Raw genomic sequence first — 20,198 nt, 5'->3', positions numbered from 1 at the left:
AAATTCACTTTAAAGACACCTTACCCACTTTATAGCAAGAGAGTAACTGTTTATTTTAATTATAATAACACATGACGGTAAAATGTGAGACAGAATGGGTACGGGAGGTCACAAACAGACAGATATAGCTATCGAGATGACCCGAACGATTAATTTCAGACTATCCAGCCACATAGCGTTAAAGCAATGGGACACGAAGGAGTATCGGCGCCGACGGCGCCTTAAACTATCCTTCGCCTACACACTTTCGCTCTCCACCATGACACTTCATTGTATATGTCTCGAAATCAGTAAATTTGACACAGTTGATACAGCCGGAGAGAATACTGTATGAAAAGGCTAAACGTACGATAAATGGGTTTAAAAATAGACAAACGCCAAGCAGTAATATTAGGAGCTAAGTCATGTATTATATATAAAACTAATGCTATACACGTTGCCCACAGAGCCCCTTTGTTTCGTCGTTTGTCAGCAAACTTCTCATGATTCGCCTATAGTAACGTCAACACGCAATCAGTGTGTTTCGATTCTGAAATGATACCAGTTTACACTGCATCCAACTATTCTTTTGATTACAAATGCATATAACGTGCAACTAGTATGTATTGGCCTGGAGAATGCCACAGCGTTCAGAATAAAGTAACACTACCGTTCCCTCACACACGCGTAGAACTATGGTAGTATGACAATTTCGTCTTGCCTCTCTAGATGCCTTCGGTGTCGGTGGAGGGAAGGAGTGGTGATACCTGCTGGAAACCAATACGCAAACTGGCATAACTGTGTGTACATAGCAGAATAACGTCAACACACTACCTGCAAAAGCAATCCATTAACGTGTGTGTGTGTGTGTGTGTGTGTGTGTGTGTGTGTGTGTGTGTGTGTTTCTACCGTTGGTAATGTCACTTAGAGTAGTCATTTGGAGGACTTTGGAAGACTAAGTATATACCCTGGCTGGGTTGGGGCTCTGTACCGAAGTTGGATGGCACAAAAAAATAGCAAGCTCTGTCTGGTCTTGGTTGGTTGATTTGGGAGAGGGGACCATATTTGCTCATGTAAGCAATAAGAACATATTTATATTTGTACACTTACACATGGAAAAAGTAGATAAACGTCAAAAATATAGAAAGAGTCAAAAATTCGATAAATAATCTGGATATTAAATGCTCATACAGGAGATATCTGCATTTACACGTCCGAGAAACAACAGAACGATTCACACTAAGCCATCGGGCCACATCAGTTTGAGAATGTCCTGCTTCCGTTCTTTCTATGGCCATCCACCGCAGGGAGTCTGGTAGGTATCTTCCCTGTGCCATACTTCACCGTCTGTGACTGTATATTGACGTAAGCAGCAGATCAGAGTGTCTGGAGATATGTCTTGGATGCTTAGCTAGAAAGCTCTGGATGAGTGGTCTATTACAACTACCACACAATCTGTCTCCAAATTAGCTGAGATCTGTGCTCAAGGTTGAGAGAAAGTGAACTCTTTATAGATCAGCTTGAATAAATTAAAGCAACATATCGTTATTTCCCCGTCCTGTGTCTTATTCACGATATTAACGTACAAAATGTCAACCATATGTCCGTACAATCCTGTTCTCCACGGAAGATAGCATCCTGGTCAACGGACAATCGTGCCAAAGATGACGTAACGACATCTAGCAAACGAGGTGCTGTTTGCCGGGTAGTCCCACATCCACAATCGCTGCGTACACACTCACAGACGGTGCAGTATGGCACAGAGAAGATGCTTACCAGATTGTCTGCGGTGGACGACCATGGAAAGAACGGAAGCAGGACAGTCGCAAACTGATGTGTGAATCGATCTGTTGTTTCTCGGACGTGCCGACAATTTATAGAGACCGAAACTGTATCCCGAAAACCAGGGCAGGATCGACCACGTTTGACTTCAGAAGAGAGGACCGCCGTTTGGCTTTAAGGCACGACAGTACCGCCTTAGTACTGCACAGTAACTGGCATGTGAGCTAGCAGCATCCGCTGGAGGTACTGTATGGAGTCAAACGGTGTGCAGAAGGCTTCGGCAGAGTGGCCTTTATTGTTGGAGACCTGCTGTATGTCTGCCTCTGACGCGTCTTCACAGAAGAGAACGTCTAGGGTGGAGTAATTAACACGCCAACTGATCGGTCGAACAATGGGCCAATGTTGTTCTCACATATATGTCTCAATTTAGCCTGGGGAGTGGTTCTCGATGGCTTTGCATCTGGAGGGAACGTGGAACACAGTTTCGGAACCCAGATAATGTGGAAAGAAAAAAAAATGGCTCTGAGCACTATGGGACTTAACATCTGTGGTCATCAGTCCCCTAGAACTTAGAACTACTTAAACCTAACTAACCTAAGGACAGCACACAACACCCAGTCATCACGAGGCAGAGAAAATCCCTGACCCTGCCGAATGTGGAAAGAGACCGATATCGAGGAGGACCCCTAACGGTGTTAGCAGGGATTATGTTTACCACTCGAACCCCTATTCACGAAATTGTGCGGGTGAATCGGCAAGCTTTAACTGCTGTCAGGTATCGTAACGAGATCTTGGGACCTCATTTGCTGTTGATTCGAGGTACTGTTGGCCCAGACTTCGTATTGATAGACGATAATACTCGACGTTACAGAGGACGGGTGGTTGATGTTTTCTTGGAAACGGAAGATATTGCACGCATGGCTCGGCCTGCTCGCTCTCCCGATTTGAATCCGACAGAGCATATCTGGCATGTATTGGGGAGACGGCTTGTATCACGCCAGCATCCACCGACCACTCACCAAGACTGTGAGCAGCTCTGCAGGAAGAATGGGCGTTATTGCCTCAACATGAGACTGATGGCAGCATCCACAGCATGCCCTTTCGTTGTCAGGCTCATGTTAACTAGTTGTCTAAATGTGTGTGCAAATCCGTTAAGTTGGAAAACACGAAGAACATTTTTTTCTACCGTTATGCATGTTGCAGTTGTTTACGTACTGAATTGTTTGCGTTTTTTTTACTTTACCGTCACCTGTTTATAGTGTTATGTGCCGAAATAAAAGGAGGCTTGCAAAATTTCCGTTTGTTGTTTAATTATGGACACCAGTGTATATATACAGAGGGAGGGAGAGACATGGCGTTACAGGTATACGTAGGAAACAAAAATCATTATGCAGATGATGTAACAGGTCGAAGGGAGTAGTGACGAGTAAATATAAGAGGGCTAGTGTCAGCACATTTGCATTACTAGCGGAACGATGGTGCATTCTGAAGAGACAGGATGAAATTATCATACTCCCATTAGTTCTATGTGAGTGTGTGAGAGAGAACGGTATTATTGTTTTATTCTGAATGCTCTGGCAGTTTGCAACCCAAATACGTTTTAGTTGCAAGCCATATGTCATGGATTCGTAAAAAATAGTTAGATGCAGTGTAAAGTTGTATCATTTTAGAATCGAAACACATTGATTGCATATTGGTATTGCTATAGGCGAATTATGAGAAGTTTGCTGATAAAGTATAAAAAAGGACTCTATAGGCAACGTGGGTAACACACGTTTCATCTACATCTCTCAGATTAGCTCCTAATACAACTGCTTGACGTTTGCTAATTTTAACCCCATTTATCGTACATTTACTCTTTTTGTCGAAAGTTCTCTCCGGCTGTTTCAGTTGTGCTTTCGAAACATATATAATGGCGTGTTTTCGTGGTGAGTGAAAGCGTGTTTGGTAAGGATGGTCTAAGACGCCGTCGGCGTGGATACTGCTTAGTATCCCAGCACTACAGCGCTGTGTGGCAAAAGGGTGTAAACTTAATCGTCAGGGCCGTCAAGATAGCTACATCTGTCTGTTTGTGAGCTCCAGCGTTATTATAATTTAAATGAACAACTACTTCCTTGCTGTAAAGTGGGCAGTGTTGAATTCTCCAACAGTTTCTTTAACGTAACTTCTTCTACAATACAATAGCTGGCTGTACAATAGATGTAGACGTCCGTCGATCTAGCCGAAGATGTGGTTCCTCTCGGTCGGCTGGTACTTCGATCGGCGGTGCAGTACAGCGGCTTCGGTAATATCTTCTCGGAGACTCTGCTATAGCGGTTGCCATTAGCAGCGGACGAAGACTGCTCTGCCTTCGAGCGGCCGGGCCTATATAGTGAGCTGGAGCCAATAGAAACCCGGCGTAGGAATCCGTGGCCGGATATGTCGCGACGACCTCTGCAAGGAAAGGTTCCTATTAATCGACTGGAACCTTCGGCGTGTTTACCTGATGTCTTCGTCTGTTTGGCTGTTGGATTGTTTCCCTCATATCGTGGCTGTTATGCGGTGCTGCCTGTCATTTAGGGGAACTCGATGGCAGACAGTACAGACCTCCCTTCCCGGGGGGGGGGGGGGAGGGGCGAGAGGAGGGCAACGTCGTCCTGCTCGGCCTTGGCGGCCTCGTGAAGGAGGCGGTGAAAACCCGCCCCCTGCAGAGTAGGGCGCGGCGTGGCGGGACAGACGGTCGGAACTGCGTCGTGGAAGAGGCGGGGAAGCCGGCCGCGATGGCGCCAGGGGCATAGGTTCATCGACGTCCGCGGTATGCTGCCCGGAAAGTGGACCGTGCGGGCGTCGCTGGCTAGGCTGCGACATCGGTGGCGGCGGTGCCAAGGGCACGGGGGCATCGGTAACGATGGCAGATGGCGCAGCCGGTGGGGCCGGCGGAGGAGCCGGTGGAGCCTGCTGCCGCTGTGGAGACGACGGCTGTTGCTGCTGGACGGGGTCTGGCGCCCCTGCACGCCGACCGTGTGTGGAAGGAAGCAAATCCGGGCGACCGGAAGAAGGCGGCGGAGCGGCTTGCCGGAAAGAAGAGGCGGTCGGAAAACCCTGATACCGGCGCCGGAGTTGGTTGCGGTGCCGGCGGACCACTGTGTCGGCGATGCGGACGTCAAAGAGCTGACGGCCTCGCGGCCGGACGATCACCCCCTGAATCCATTAGGCTCTCGGGCCGAAACCTCGCGCCCAGATAAGGGATCCAGAAACAAAGGGACCCTGTGCAGTCGGAACCCGTTGTTTGGGTCCGGGCTGGAGGAGGTGCAAAGGCGTACGAGGTTGCCGGCCATGCAAAAGTTCCGTCGTACTGCGGGAGCCGACGGGCGTCGACCGATAGGAACTGAGGAACAACGTCAGTGACTCATCCAAAGTGTGGACGTAGGCATATTTTGTCATTTGGGCCTTAAATGTCCGGACGAGGCGTTCGGCCTCGCCGTTCGATTGCGGGTGAAAGGGCGGAGTGAGGACGTGTTGGATGCCGTTGGCAGAACAAAACGTCGCTAATTCCTGGCTCCGGAACTTAGTGGCGTTATCGGTAACAACTGTTAGCGGCAACCCTTCTAAAGAAAAAACTTTCTGGAGAGCAGCGAGGGCCGCTTCTGAGGTGGTGCTGGTACAACTGATAACGAACTGAAAATGTGAAAAGGCATCGGTGACGAGAAGCCTTTGGTAGCCGAGGAAGAGGCCAGAGAAGTCCAAATGAATGCGATCCCAGGGACTCGCCGGCGTAGGCCAAGAGAGGAAGGTTTGAGGGGGCCGGGACAGCTGTTGCGCGCACGTGGAGCAATTCTGAAACATGTGAGTGACGTCCCTGGTAAGCCTGAATCAAAAGACGTGACGCCGGGCCAACGCCTTGGTGCGAGCGATTACCCAATGGCCTTGATGTAAGAGACGCAAGACTTCGGTCCGTAGATGCTGGGGAACGACCACACTCAGAGTGGACGTATGGTCTACCCACAATACGACACCATCCACCGCCGACAGCTGATGGCGGATAGAAAAAAAGAACCGAAGGTGCTGCTGGTCGCGGGTGGGGGCACAGCTGGGCCACCTGCGCTGAACATAGGAGTGGACACGGCGCAACAATGGGTCACGCGTGGTCGCAATTGCCACTGTGGAGGCCGTGGTGGGAAACCCGTGCAGGGTGTCGTGGATCGCTGCATCAACTTGGAACATGAGGATGTCCGAAGAGTCAAACGCAGGGTCGGGACCAAGAGGAAGGCGGGAAAGAGCATCCGCGTTGGCGTGATGGGAAGTAGATTTAAAATGCAAGGTGTAACGGAATTGCGAGAGGAACAGGGCCCATCGTTGAAGCCTCTGAGACGTCTTCGTAGGAAGCAGGGCCTCCGTGGAAAACAGGGAGAGGAGGGGCTAGTGGTCAGTGACGATATGAAAGGCCCATACATATAAAAAAAGGCATGAGTTTGGAACAGGCGAATACAATAGCCAATGCCTCCTTTTCGATCTGAGAGTACTTCAGCTGGGTGGCAGTTAGGGCCTTGGATAGAAAAACCACTAGACGTTCTGTCCCACCCGGAAGCTTGTTGGAGAGGACAGCCCCAACCCCATAATCAGAGGCGTCCGTGGCCAGGAGCAACGGCAGAGACCGATCATACGGCATCAGGCAGGAGGCCGATTGCAACTGGCGTTTGAGGGTGGGAAAGGTCGTCTCACAGGCCGGGGACCAACTGAAGGGGGCCGCCACCTATGCGGCCGACGGAAGGAACTTCCGGTAATACGATATTTTTCCAAGGAAGGATTTCAGCTGATGGATGACCCGTGGGGGAGGCAGGCGGCGTATGGCGTCCACATAGGAAAATGATGGAGAGATGCCTTTATGTCAAATAACATGTCGTAAAAAGGAAATAGAAGGTTGAAAGAAAGAACACTTCTGCTTATTGCATTTTAGCCCAGCTTGGCGGAGGCGAAGAAACAGCTGACGCAAGTTGGTAAGATGGGATGCAGCAGCAGGGCCCGAAACGACAATGTCGTCGAGGTAAGTAATGCAACCGGGAATGTCGTGCAGAAGTTGTTCCAAGAAGCGTTGGAAAAAGGCCGGGGTGCTAGCCAGGCCAAACATGAGGCGTGTGACTTGGAAAAAGCCGGCGGGCATATTCAGAACGGTGAGGGCTTGAGAAGCTTCATCCAAAGGAACCTGGAGGTACGCCTCAGCAAGATCAATTTTGCTAAAGTAACGACAACCAGCCAATTTACGGAAGAGATCATCAGGCCGAGGGAGTGGAAAGCCGTCCACCTGGAGCTGGGGGTTGGGGATCGTCAAAAAGTCCCCGGAGAGACGGAGACGCCTGCCTGGCTTCTGGATGATGACGAGAGGCGTGGCCCAGGGGCTGAACTGAACAGGCTGTAGCACCCCTTCCTGTTGCAGACGGTCCAATTCGTCACGCAGTGGCTGCTGGAGAGCGATGGGGACCTGCCTCGCCCGGAAGTATCGAGGACGGGCTGACGGCCGGAGGTGGAGGGTCGCTGCAAACCCCTTGGCGCACCCGATGCCGGGGGAGAAGAGATCCTGGAATTCGGTGCAGAGAGAGTCAACTTCGGGAAACGGCACCTGTGGAGAAACCAGATGTACATGATCGTCGATTGTGAACCCGAACATTTGGAAAGCATTCAACTCAAACAGATCGGTAGCATCGGAACTGTTAACTACCGGAAAAGAAATCGTACGACTGACAGATTTGTAAGAAACCACCGTCGTGAACTGGCCCAACAAAGCGTTTTCCTATCTGTTGTACGTAAGGAGGCGTCAAGGAGCCGGTTGAAGGCTTGGCGCTCCTAAAACGGTATAGGTAGTGTAATTGAGCAGTCGAACTGGCTTACCCAATATGGTGACATCAATATACAGTTTGGGGGACGCCGAAGACACAACTTGGTTGATGTCCATGGACGCCTCGGTGTCGGAGCGCCTGGAGATCGGCGCCGTGGCACAGCAAGAGACAGATGTAAGGTGTCCGTCCCGACCGCAACGGCGACACGTCGCCCATCGTTCATGCTGGGAGTAGCATCCCGGACAATATGGAAGGCGCAGGGGTTCCCTGCGGCGGCGTTGCTGGCCCGGAGGCGGCTGCTGGTTGTCTTCCTGAAACGACCGTCTTTTTTTCTTTTCCGTACGCCGAGTAGATGCCGGGGTGTTGCGCCGGGGAGTGCGGCGTGAAGGTGCGTATATGGCCGCGACGTCCTAGTGGACGTCGGAAGTCTCTTCTCGGATGGCTGCGACGTCGGCCCACGTTTCCAGTCTGCGGTCAGCTGCAGTGGAAACTTCAAACTTCAATGCAAGTTCTATGATTTGATCTAGCGACGGGTCCTCCAACTTTCAGGCGTCGTGGCGGAAAGCCACGTCTGGGGCTGCTTGGATCAGGTGATACCGGACCATGTCATCTGCGTAAGATTCCCGGGATATGCGGGTGACAAAGTTGCACTTCCGAGCGAGACCTTGGAGTTCAGCAGCCGATTGTCGGTACGTCTGATCGGGTTTCTTTCGACTCTGGTGAAATTCCACTCTTGCTGCCATGACGTGATATCTGCGGCAATAGTAGGAGGTGAGACACTCACATATGGCGGTGAAGGTAAGACTGTCAGGATCACGGGGCTGGAGATTCGTCAGAAGCACGTACATACGGGAGACATTCCAAGAAAGAAAATAGGCTCTCTGACCATTTTCCTGGGATACCTGATGAATCCGGAAATGTTGACGAATCCTCTTCGTATGTTTCCCAATCTTCAGCGCCTTCATCGAATGCCGGGAACGCTGGCAGTGTCGGTGGATGGTGAAGACTTTGATTTCCGGCAATCAGTTGCTGCTGCAGTATCGCGAATTGTTGAAAAAGTTGATTCAGTACCTGCTGCACTGATAGATTCTGCTGTTGCAGTTGTCGTTGTGCTTGTTGTTGTTGTGGTTCCATCTTCTTTGGGTTGTCGAATCCTTACTCGTCGCCACTGTTGTATTCTCCAACAGTTTATTTAACGTAACTTCTTCTACAATACAATAGCTGGCTGTACAACAGATGTAGACGTCCATCGATCTAGCCGGAGATGTGGTTCCTCTCGGTCGGCTGGTACTTCGATCGGCGGTGCAGTACAGCGGCTTCGGTAACATCTTCTCGGAAACTCTGCTATAGCGGTTACCATTAGCAGCGGTCGAAGACTGCTCTGCCTTCGAGCGGCCGGGCCTATATAGTGAGCTGGATCCAATAGAAACCCGGCATAGGAATCCGTGGCCGGATATGTCGCGACGACCTCTGCAAGGAAAGGTTCCTATTAATCGACTGGAATCTTCGGCGTGTTTACCTGATGTCTTCGCCTGTTTGGCTGTTGGTTTGTTTCCCTCATATCTTGGCTGTTATGCGGTGCTGCCTGCCATTTAGGGAAACCCGATGGCAGACAGTACAGGCAGAGTATCATTAAAATGAAGTACCTCCATTAATATGCCGTCATGTATAAGGAGAATGAAGTCGCATCCACCCTACCCTTGGCCTTGGAGTATTCACATAAATGAGTGTAATTACAACCACACTTACACGTTATCACTGAAAGCACCGTCATCTGGACTCTTTACTCATATGTTTTCGATTTCAATATGGATAATCGTCTAACTGTGTTTGACATGTGCAAAATATAACTATCTGTCTACAAAATTAATTTGGAACTCTATTACGCAAATTCGTGCCGTTAATGCGAGCTCGTATAAAAAAATTTTGAGCCGTTCACTAGTTAGCACACTGGACTCGCATCGGGAGGATGACAGTTCAAACCTGCGTCCGGCCATCCTGATTTAGGTTTTCCGTAGTTTCCCAAAATCACTTAAGGCAAATGCCAGGGTAGTTCCTTCGAAAGGGCACAGTCACTTGCCTTCTCCATCCATCCCTAATCCTAGCTTGTGCTCCGTCTCTAATCACCTCGTTGTCGACGGGACATTAAACACTAATCTCCTCCTCTTGAGTCGTTTACTACTACTACTACAGAGATCGCATAAGCGTTGTACTACGGACTTAAGTCTAGAGTACGGGTATTATTTTGTCAAAATACGAACGAAACAATACGTTGATGCGCTACCTGGCTGAAAAAGGAGCACCCCAAATTAATTTTAAAAGCAGAACGGTTGGGGGTATTAGGGGGATTATAGTTCTGATTGGCCCAGGAAGAAAATTTGGTGGTGAGGGATATGCTTGGCGCTTAAAATGTTAGCAGCGATTATCCACAAAGGCGTCGGTGAGTTACGACAGGTTTTGCTGTGGTGGGATATCTTCTGCCTATAATGACTGACTGTTATTTGTGCCAGCTACCATATCGGAGTTGATTACAGATACACTGTGCAAATTTCTCTACGACTCCTGGGGAGTTGTGGCACACTTCAGTTCGCGATCTGGTGATCACGATCGTACGAGCAGTTCCATATCGGACCCGCATTATCCTGCGAATACCGGGGGCAGAACGGTGTGTGTTGCACCAGTCTATGACATTTCCACCTACGGCTTGGGATCTGTTTGCCGATATTACCGAAGCCGGGGGATGCCTCATTCGGAACTGCAGCAATGTCAGGCGCTAGACCAGTGGACTTACACCAGAACATTGCCGGACTCTGTGACCGCAAGCATTGGCGTTCGTGTCTACATTCCCACACTTCGGAGTATAAGGGGAGGGCTATCCCGCAGACGACATGATTTTCGTTGGAGTTGTTACAGATACTGAACAGCTCTCTAGAGGTGCATTTTGCAGCACAGCGCTGAAAATTCAGTACCTTTGACTGGAGGATCAGAATTTTACTATGACGTCAGACAATATAGTAATGTAGTCTGGCATTTCATATACGATACCTCTGGTTGGAACCGGTAGTGCTCATAGAATACTCTGTGATGCCATTGACACTACGTACCATTTCTGTCAGTGTGTTCGTTTCGGATAGTACGACGTCACACACTAGTAATGGTGTGGTGGCTTAGCAATGGTACATAAATGGGGATTTGTCGATTTGCTGTAGGTTTTGGGAACATATACTGTGATCGAACACCATGAAGTACCTCGAACAAAACGATTTATTGACACATAGTCAACACGGATTCAGAAAATATCGTTCTTGTGAAACACAACTAGCTCTTTATACTGATGAAGTAATGAATGCTATTTACAGGGGATGTCAAATTGATTCCCTATTTTTAGATTTCCAGAGGGCTTTCGATACCGTTCCTCACAAGCGTCTTCTAACCAAACTGCGTGCCTATGTAACATCGCCTCAGTTGTGCGACTGGATTCGTGATTTCCTGTCAGAAAGGTCACAGTTCGTAGTAATTAACGGAAAGTCATCGAGTAAAACAGAAGTAATATCCGGCGTTCCCCAAGGAAGTGTTATAGGCCCTCTAATGTTCTGATCTATATTAACGACATAGGAGACAATCTGAGTAGCCGACATAGATTGTTTGCTGATGATGCTGTCATTTACCGTCTTGTAAAATTATCAGATGATCAAAACAAATTGCAAAATGATTTAAATACGATATCTGTATGGTGCGAAAAGTGAAAATTGATCCTTAATAAAGAAAAATGTGAAGTTATTCACATGAGTACTAAAAGAAATCCGCTAAATTTCGATTACGCGATAAGTCACACAAATCTAAAGGCTGTAAATTCAACTAAATACTTAGGGACTGCAATTGTATATAACTTAAATTGGAATGATCAAATAGATAATGATGTGGGTAGAGCAAACCAAAGACCGCGATTAATTGGCAGAACACTTAGAAGGTGCAACAGGTCTACTAAAGAGACTGCTTACACCACGCTTGTCCGCCCTATTCTGGCGGACTGTTGTGCGGTGTGGGGTCCGCATCAGGTGGGACTGACGGATGACGTTGAAAAAGTTCAAAGAAGGGCAGCTGGTTTTGTATTATCGCGAAATAGGGGAGATAGTGCCACAGACATGATATGTGAATGGAGTGGCAATCGTTAAAACAAAGACAGTTTTCGTTGCGACGGGATCTTCTAATGAAATTTCAATTACTGGTTTTATACTCCAATTGCGAAAACATTCTCCTACACAGGGAGAAATGATCATCACGGTAAAATAAGAGAAATAAGGGTTCGTACAGAAAAATTAAAGTTCTTGTTCTTCCCGCTCGCCGTTCGCGAGTGGAACGGTAGAGAGACAGCTTGAAGGTAGTTCATTGAACCCTCTTCCAGGCACTTTATTTGAATAGCAGAGTGATTACGTAGATACAGATGCAGATGTAGATGTAGATGTGGACGATACCGAGAGCATCATCACATCGACGCGACACGATGGAGCTCATGATGCGACGTGGTGACGCTACGTCGTGGCACGATGTTGACACACACAATTCTGGTAATAGGATAAAATTGTGGAAAAATGACAAAATTACGTATCTGTCTGGGTGTGCCGTCTGCTGGTGTCTTGAAATATTCGTTTATTATTAGCAAATAGACCTCTAGTGACGTGATTTGTTATTAACAAACAGACGCAGCCTACAACCCGTGGTGCCCACCCATCTGTCCCAGTTGTAAAAGATGGAGTTGGGAGCGGGTTTCTGGGAGCATCATGACGTAAGGAACAGAGGGGTGAATCTTGTGTGATAGAAAACAAAATAAAATGGGTAAACTAGTTGAAAACAAAGAATTCCGAGCGCTCTTACATTTCTGCCTAGGTGTGGTCTCTGGTGGTGCTACGTACTACAAAACTGTTATTAACTGAAACGTAAAGTGACATGATTTGTTGTTAACGTATGGACTCAACCTTCCCCCTTTGCTACCTAGCTCTAGAATGCTTACCTCAGTTATAAAATAGAAAAACCTATCGACAATACTAAAACTGAGGAAGACATCGAAAAATACGTGAAATTGGTATGTACTTACATATCGAGCTGGGTGTGGTCTCTGCCGGTGTCACTTAATATTGTTATTAACAAAAAGACACATCCGCCGGCCAGAGTGGCCAAGCGGTTCTAGGCGCTTCAGTCTGGAACCGTGCAACCGCTACGGTCGCAGGTTCGAATCTTGCCTCGGGCATGGATGTGTGTGATGTCCTTAGGTTAGTTAGGTTTAAGTAGTTCTAAGTTCTAGGGGAGTGATGACCTCAGATGTTAAGTCCCATAGTGCTCAGAGCCATTTGAATCATTTTTAGACACATCCGCTCCATATGCTGTTCAACTCCACAGTAACTCCTGCCACAAAAGTGTACTAGTTATAAAAGATGAAGGTGTAGAGGGGTTGCATGATTCTCATTGGCCCAGAGGGGCGGTAGGTGAGGGTAGGAGGACGACGGGTTGCCGCCACTTTTTTGACATCTGACGACTATATATTTACGTCCTTACCTTGAATATAAGTAGTACAGTTGCCTGGGTGAGTTCCCTGTGTGACCGTGATCAATTCCAGGTGATTTTCCGGGGGATATGAAATCGGGAAGCAAGGAGACCAAATGGATAACCTGACAGCAGATGCGTAACATGACACTGGATGTAGTAATATCGTTATCTTGGCCTGAACGACTGGTATCCTACTTACGTTTTGCAGGTTATCTTTCTGTATACATCCAACATGTATTCACAGAGTATTGCACAACTTCTATTACAGGCTTCTAGGTACTGTAGAGGAACTTAATAGATAAAATTTTGATAAGGAACCCATATAAGTTTGAAGATAGGATCACTTTCACGGAACGCACCCGGACGAAAAGTGAGTTCGTATCTGTGTCCTCTACAGGCGTCCATGATATGGCTAATTTTTCGATCACTAGCCGTCGGGTTCTCTTCTACATAACAAAGTACATCCTCTTCAAAGTCAAGACTGAGACGCGTCTGTGGAGCACCACGATCAACCCTACCACCTGCAGAAGTGTTAATTTCTCGAAGGCGTTGTTATAGACGGAGGAAAACAATATGTGTTGTCATAATTACGACACAGACTGACGATGATTGGTTGATTTGTGGCAGGGGACCAAACCGCGAGGTCGTCGTTCCAATCGGATTGGGGAAGGATAGCGAAGGAAATCGGCCCTGCCGTGTCAAAGGAACCATCCCGGCATTTGCGTGAACCGATTTAGAGAAATCACGGAAAATCTAAATCAGGATGGCGAGACGCGGGTTTGAACCGTCGTCCTGCCAAATGCGTGTCCAGTGTGCTCACTACAGTGCCACATCGCTCTAAGATTGACGACGGCGCCCTTTTCTGAGTTTATGTGGTAACAGAAACCGGGAGATGTGAAACCGATCCTATTTTCAATGTTATTTGACACCGCCTGACAAAAAAAGTAAAGCACCCAGAAGGAGAGGAGGAAACGAAATGAAACTTCACTGGCTGAGAAAGTACACTACTGGCCATTAAAATTGCTACAACAAGAAGAAATGTAGATGATAAACGAGTATTCATTGGACAAATATATTATACTAGAACTGATATGTGATTACATTTTCACGCAATTTGGGTGCAAAGATCCTGAGAAATCAGTACTCAGAACAACCACCTCTGGCCGTAATAAGAACCTTGATACGTCTGGGCATTGAGTCAAACAGAGCTTGGATGGCGTGTACAGGTACAAAAATGGTTCAAATGGCTCTGAGCACTATGGGACTTAACTTCTAAGGTCATCAGTCCCCTAGAACTACTTAAACCTAAATAACCTAAGGACATCACACACATCCATGCCCGAGGCAGGATTGGAACCTGCGACCGTAGCGGTCGCGCGGTTCCAGACTGTAGCCCCTAGAACCGCTCAGCCACCCCGGCCGGCTGTACAGGTACAGCTGCCCATGCAGCTTCAACACGATACCACAGTTCATCAAGAGTAGTGACTGGCGTATTGTGACGAACCAGTTGTTCGACCACCATTGAACAGACGTTTTCAGTTGGTGAGAGATCTGGAGAACGTGCTGGCCAGGGCAGCAGTCGAATATTTTCTGTATCCAGAAAGGCCGTACAGGACCTGCAACATGCGGTCGTGCATTATCCTGCTGAAATGTAGGGTTTCGCAGGGATCGAATGAAGGTTAGAGCCACTCGTCGTAACACATCTGAAATGTCACGTTCACTGTTCAAACTGCCGTCAATGCCCACAAGAGGTGACCGAGACGTGTAACCAATGGCACCCTATACCATCACGCCGGGTGGTACTCCAGTATGGTGATGACGAATACACGCTTCCAATGAGCGTTCACCACGATGTCGCCAAACACAGATGCGACCATCATGATGCTGTAAACAGAACCTGGATTTATCCGAAAAAAAATGATGTTTTGCCGTTCGTGCACCCAGGTTCGTCGTTGAGTACACCATCGCAGGCGCTCCTGTCTGTGATGCAGCGTCAAGGGTAACCGCAGCCATGGTCTCCGAGCTGATACTCCATGCTGTAGCAAAGGTCGTCGATGTGTTTGTGCAGATGGTTCTTGTTTTGCGAACGTTCCCATCTGTTGACTCAGTGATCGAAACGTGGCTACACGATCCGTTACAGCCATGCGGATAAGATGCCTGTCATCTCGAATGCTAGTGATACGAGGCCGTTGGGATCCAGCACGGCGTTCCGTATTACCCTCCTGAACCCACCGATTCCATATTGTGCTAACAGTCATTGTATCTCGACCAACGCGAGCAGCAATGTCGCGATACCATAAACCGCAATCATGATAGGCTACAATCCGACCTTTATCAAAGTCGGAAACGTGATGGTACGCATTTCTCCTCCTTAGACGAGGCTTCACAACAACGTTTCACCAGGCAACGCCGGTCAAATGCTGTTTGTGTATGAGAATTCGGTTGGAAACTTTCCTGATGACAGCACGTTGTAGGTGTCACCACCGGCGCCAACCTTGTGTGAATGCTCTGAAGAGCTAATCATTTGCATATCACAGCATCTTCTTCCTGTCGGTTAAATTTCGCGTCTGTAGCACGTCATCTTCGTGGTGTAGCAATTTTAGTGGCCAGTAGTGTATGTGATGTTATTTCAGTGATTACGAACTCGTGACAAATTTAGAAATTACTCTGCAGGATGAGACCACCTATCAGTATGACGTTGCACCCTTCTCTGGCTAGGATGAATTCACTGATTCGTTTGCTAAGCCTTTGTATCCTCCTTGAGGCAAACTGTCCCACAGTGGTTGTAACTAGTCTTTGATATCCTCGATACTGAAACTGGGACGAAGTAGACGCCCGAACGGGTTCCACGCATGTTCCTTCGGGGACAAATCTGGGAGTGTTGTTGTCCAGAGCGTTACCTCAACACGACTCAGGCAATTCATACAGACACGAACCGTGTGTGGACGAGCATCGTCAAATTTAAAAAGGCCATCACGATGCTGTCGTACGAGAGGTAATAAATTTGGACGCAGGATATGTGGGATGTACCGTTGTGCCTCCATAGATCCCTCAATAACTACTAGCTATGTCTTGGAGTCATACCTGATGAGTCCCAAAGCCGTAACGCCAGGAATAACACCGCCGTTCCTCTCCAAAGTATTGGACGAATGGGACCTCTTTCCAGGTGCCACTGTACTCGCCAATGCTGGTCGTCCGGTGTAGTGCAGAACCGCGATTCATGGCTGGACACAGTGCGACGCCAGTCATCCGTAATCCATGCTTCCTGGTCGCGGCGCCACGGTTTCACTGATGCTGTGTTCTAGGCAGCCTTCACAAGGGGCGGCAATTCTCTAGTCCAGCTGCTTCTAGTCTCCGACCAGTGACACGGCATGACACGCAGTGTTGCAGCGAATCTATTACTTGTTCTCAAATGACAGGAGCAAATGTGACTGTGTTACTGTGTTCCTGGTGCACAATACGGCGATGCTCCCTGGTAGATGTCAGACTTCGTCAAGTTTTACCTTGACGACGAGGATGCTTGCCCTCACATTCCCATGCTGTCACCAATCTGGCCACTCTCACATCGGAATGCCTCACAAATCTAGATATTGCACGATTCGGTCATCCAGCCAAATCTATACCCACAATGAGGCCACTTTCAACTACCGGCAGATTATAATAACGCTGTCCTACAAGAGTACGCGGCATTTCCGCGTCCTCCATAGCAACCTCCCAAAATATGACGCTGTTCACGCCACATTGATACGGTACCAAACCTGTAACAACACTAAACACGAAGAACACTGATGCACGCTTGAAGTAGTTCTATGTCACGGAAAACCGCAACTCTAATCTTTTGAATACCTGCCGACGGTGTGTACGTTGACGTAGTTACAATGACATCCGACCATGCATCCTGGGTCGTTCACTTTCTTTGTAAAGCAGTGTTTACCTTAACGGTACATTCTCAGATATGTGTTTCTCATCAAAATACTATCTACTGAATCACTTCTAAAACCCCTGGAGCCGTATATTACGTTCTCGCATCTTAGCATGTTTCGAGCTTTTTATGTCCGTCGGGAAAGGAGAACCGAGATCAGAATCCACATAAACTGCGGAAAATAATGAGCACACGATTTAGAATACAAGACGAACAAACGTAAACCCGCAGTCGGATTCCACCACTTCTTAACTCATCTTTTTTCGACAACGAAAGCTCTGTTGCACTACGCTGTCTGAGTAGTTACAAGATTGTGTCGATCGCAAAACATAGTGTCTCGTAGTAAAACTCAGAAAAAGAAGAATAAATCTAGAACATTATGGAAACAGCTTGTTATTAATTACCATTAGATCAGCTGTAGAATGGAATGACGACAACGAAAATTCGAGCCGGACCGGGACTTGAACCCGGATTTCACGCTTATCGTGAGCATTCATGCACGTCCAAAGGAACTTTACATCGTAATCACAATAACACAATATCGCAATAGCTAGTGACTATACGAAAGCTCTTTGGGTTCTCGAGAAGTTTTATTCACTCAATTTCCGTATGTGAAAATGTAATGTCGTATGACATGGTTCGCTGGGATAGCCCACGAGGTGGGTTCAGCCGCCTGTCGGAAAGGGTGTTCTTCACCTGTGCGCCTTGGGCCATTTCCTTGTTTATATGTGAGAGATGTGTCGTATGTGCAACTGTAGAGTTCAGTTGAGCATAAGGAATGTGTGTATCGCTAAGCGTGGGAGCGCTGTAATAAATATGTCTGCAGATAGTGCGCAGAATCGCGGTTTGAGGGAGGGAGGGGGGGGGAGGAGGTCTTGGTGCTCGATATCTATTTGAGCTAGGGACATGGGCTGGAAAGTGTTTGGTTTAGCCCTGACCAGTGGTCATTTGTATGGCCATTCTAATACCTGACTTACTCTTGCTATGTTATAGTGTATTAAGGAAATTTTAGAGCGACGAATCGGAGCTGGCGACCGGGAAAATTGTGCGAATCAATTAATTTCTTTTGCAGAAGATTTTAATTTCGCTGAATTTAATGCTCAGATAATGGCACCATTTGTATGTGGACCGCTCGGATTACACACTGAAGCGCCGAAGAAACTAGTATAGGAATGCGTATTCAAATACAGAGATATGTAAACAGGCAGAATACTGCCCTGCGGTCTGCAACGCCTATATAAGACAACAAGTGTCTGGTGCATCAGTTAGATCGCTTACTGCTGCTAGAACGGCAGGTTATCAACATTTAACTGAGTTTGAACGAGGTGTTACAGTTGGCGCACGAGCGATGGGACACAGCATCTCCGAGGTAACGATGAAGTAGGGATTTTCCCGTACGACTATTTCACGAGTCTGCCACGAATATCAGGATTCCGGTAAATCAACAAATCTCCGACATCGCTGCGGACGGAAAAAAATCCTGCAAGAACGGGACCAAAGATATCTCAAGAGAATCCTTCTAAGTGACATAAGTGCAACCCATCCGCAAATTACTGCAGAATTAAATGCAGGGTGTGTAGGTACACGATGAAAGGCCCCAGGATGCCGTAAAATTAAGATTTATAAAAAAACATTAAACACAGAACTACCAAAGAGATGGCCAAGATGTTAATTTTGAATGCACGGTAAGGCGCAAACAAATTAAAGAAAAAAACATTCAATTTTTATACAGTTTTTTTGTTTGTTACTCTTAACTCTTTCGTGGGTAGAAGGACGATGAAACTGTGCGATTTCAGATATGGAGTATTGGGAGCTCTATGTATCATATGTGTGCGTGAATAATACTCTATTGAACAACAGTATCAAGTATTTTTTTTATTTATTGAAGTGAAGAGAAGAACATATAAGGGGGATTTTCTTGAATACGACAAGCGCCGGTGTTTCCAGACTCCGCTTCCTGCAGCTACAATTAAAATGTAAGCGAAGTCCGACGACCAAAGAATTCAAATAAGCACAGAACATTTTAATAACGTAATCGTATTATATTCTACAAAAATGTGTCTGCATGCGCATAGTCAAAAATATTTAAGTGTCAGCGTGAGAACTATTCAACGAAACATAATCGATATGGGCTTTCGGAGCCCAAGGCCTACTCGTGTACCCTTGATGACTGCACGACACAACGTTTTACACCTCACCTGGGCCTGTCAACACCGACATTGAACTGTTGATGATTGGAAATATGTTACCTGGTCGGACGAGTCTAGTTTCAAATTGTATCGAGCAGATGGACGTGTACGGGTATGGAGACAACCTCAAGAATCAGTGGACCCAGCATGTCAGCAGGGACTGTTCAAGCTGGTGCAGGTTCTGTAATGGTGTGGAGTGTGTGCATTTTAAGTGATATGGGATCCCTGATATGTCTAGATACGGCTCCGACAGGTGACCCGTTCGTAAGCATCCTGTCTGATCACCTGCATCCATTCATGTCCTTTGTGCATTCCGACGGATTTGGGCTCACAAATGAAACATTGGAGACCGATTCGAATACGAATTTTGACAACATGTTATAAACACCACTTGGTCACAACACAAACATTAACTTGGAAAGTACAGCTGACAGAAACAACAGTGGTAAAACTGAAGCACTGCTATGGCGGTTATCTAACATAAACGTGAAATTTGATTATATGAAACACAATATGAACACCAGATTCCAGTGATATGAAACAAGGTATGAATACCAAAACTGATAGTTTGACACACAATCTGAACACTGTCACGCGAGATCTAAATATAATGAAACCAGAGCAAAAACAGGTATTAAAGGATTGGCAAGGCACGGTCTTACAGAAATTCGATGATTTAGCCAAAAATTTTCGCACTGAAATCGACGAAAAATTGAATGATATGAAAACACAGGTAAGGCATGAAGTGCTTTCTGAAGTTAACAGTGACATTACGGGGTTAAAACAGAAGGTAGATTCTTTTAACAACCATAATGATCTAGAGAACAACAGATAAAGAAAATCACAGACGCAAACATAAACATTGAAGGCACACAAAACCAGATGTGTTCGACTGTAAAAAAGGTAACCACCGTCGTTAACTAACTAAATAAAGACTAGGAAGGTGTACTTCTAGCTCCAGAAGAGCTT

This window comes from Schistocerca cancellata, chromosome 4 (genome assembly GCF_023864275.1).
Source record: "Schistocerca cancellata isolate TAMUIC-IGC-003103 chromosome 4, iqSchCanc2.1, whole genome shotgun sequence".
NCBI lineage: Eukaryota > Metazoa > Arthropoda > Insecta > Orthoptera > Acrididae > Schistocerca > Schistocerca cancellata.
Note: the sequence above shows the minus strand (reverse complement) of the source record.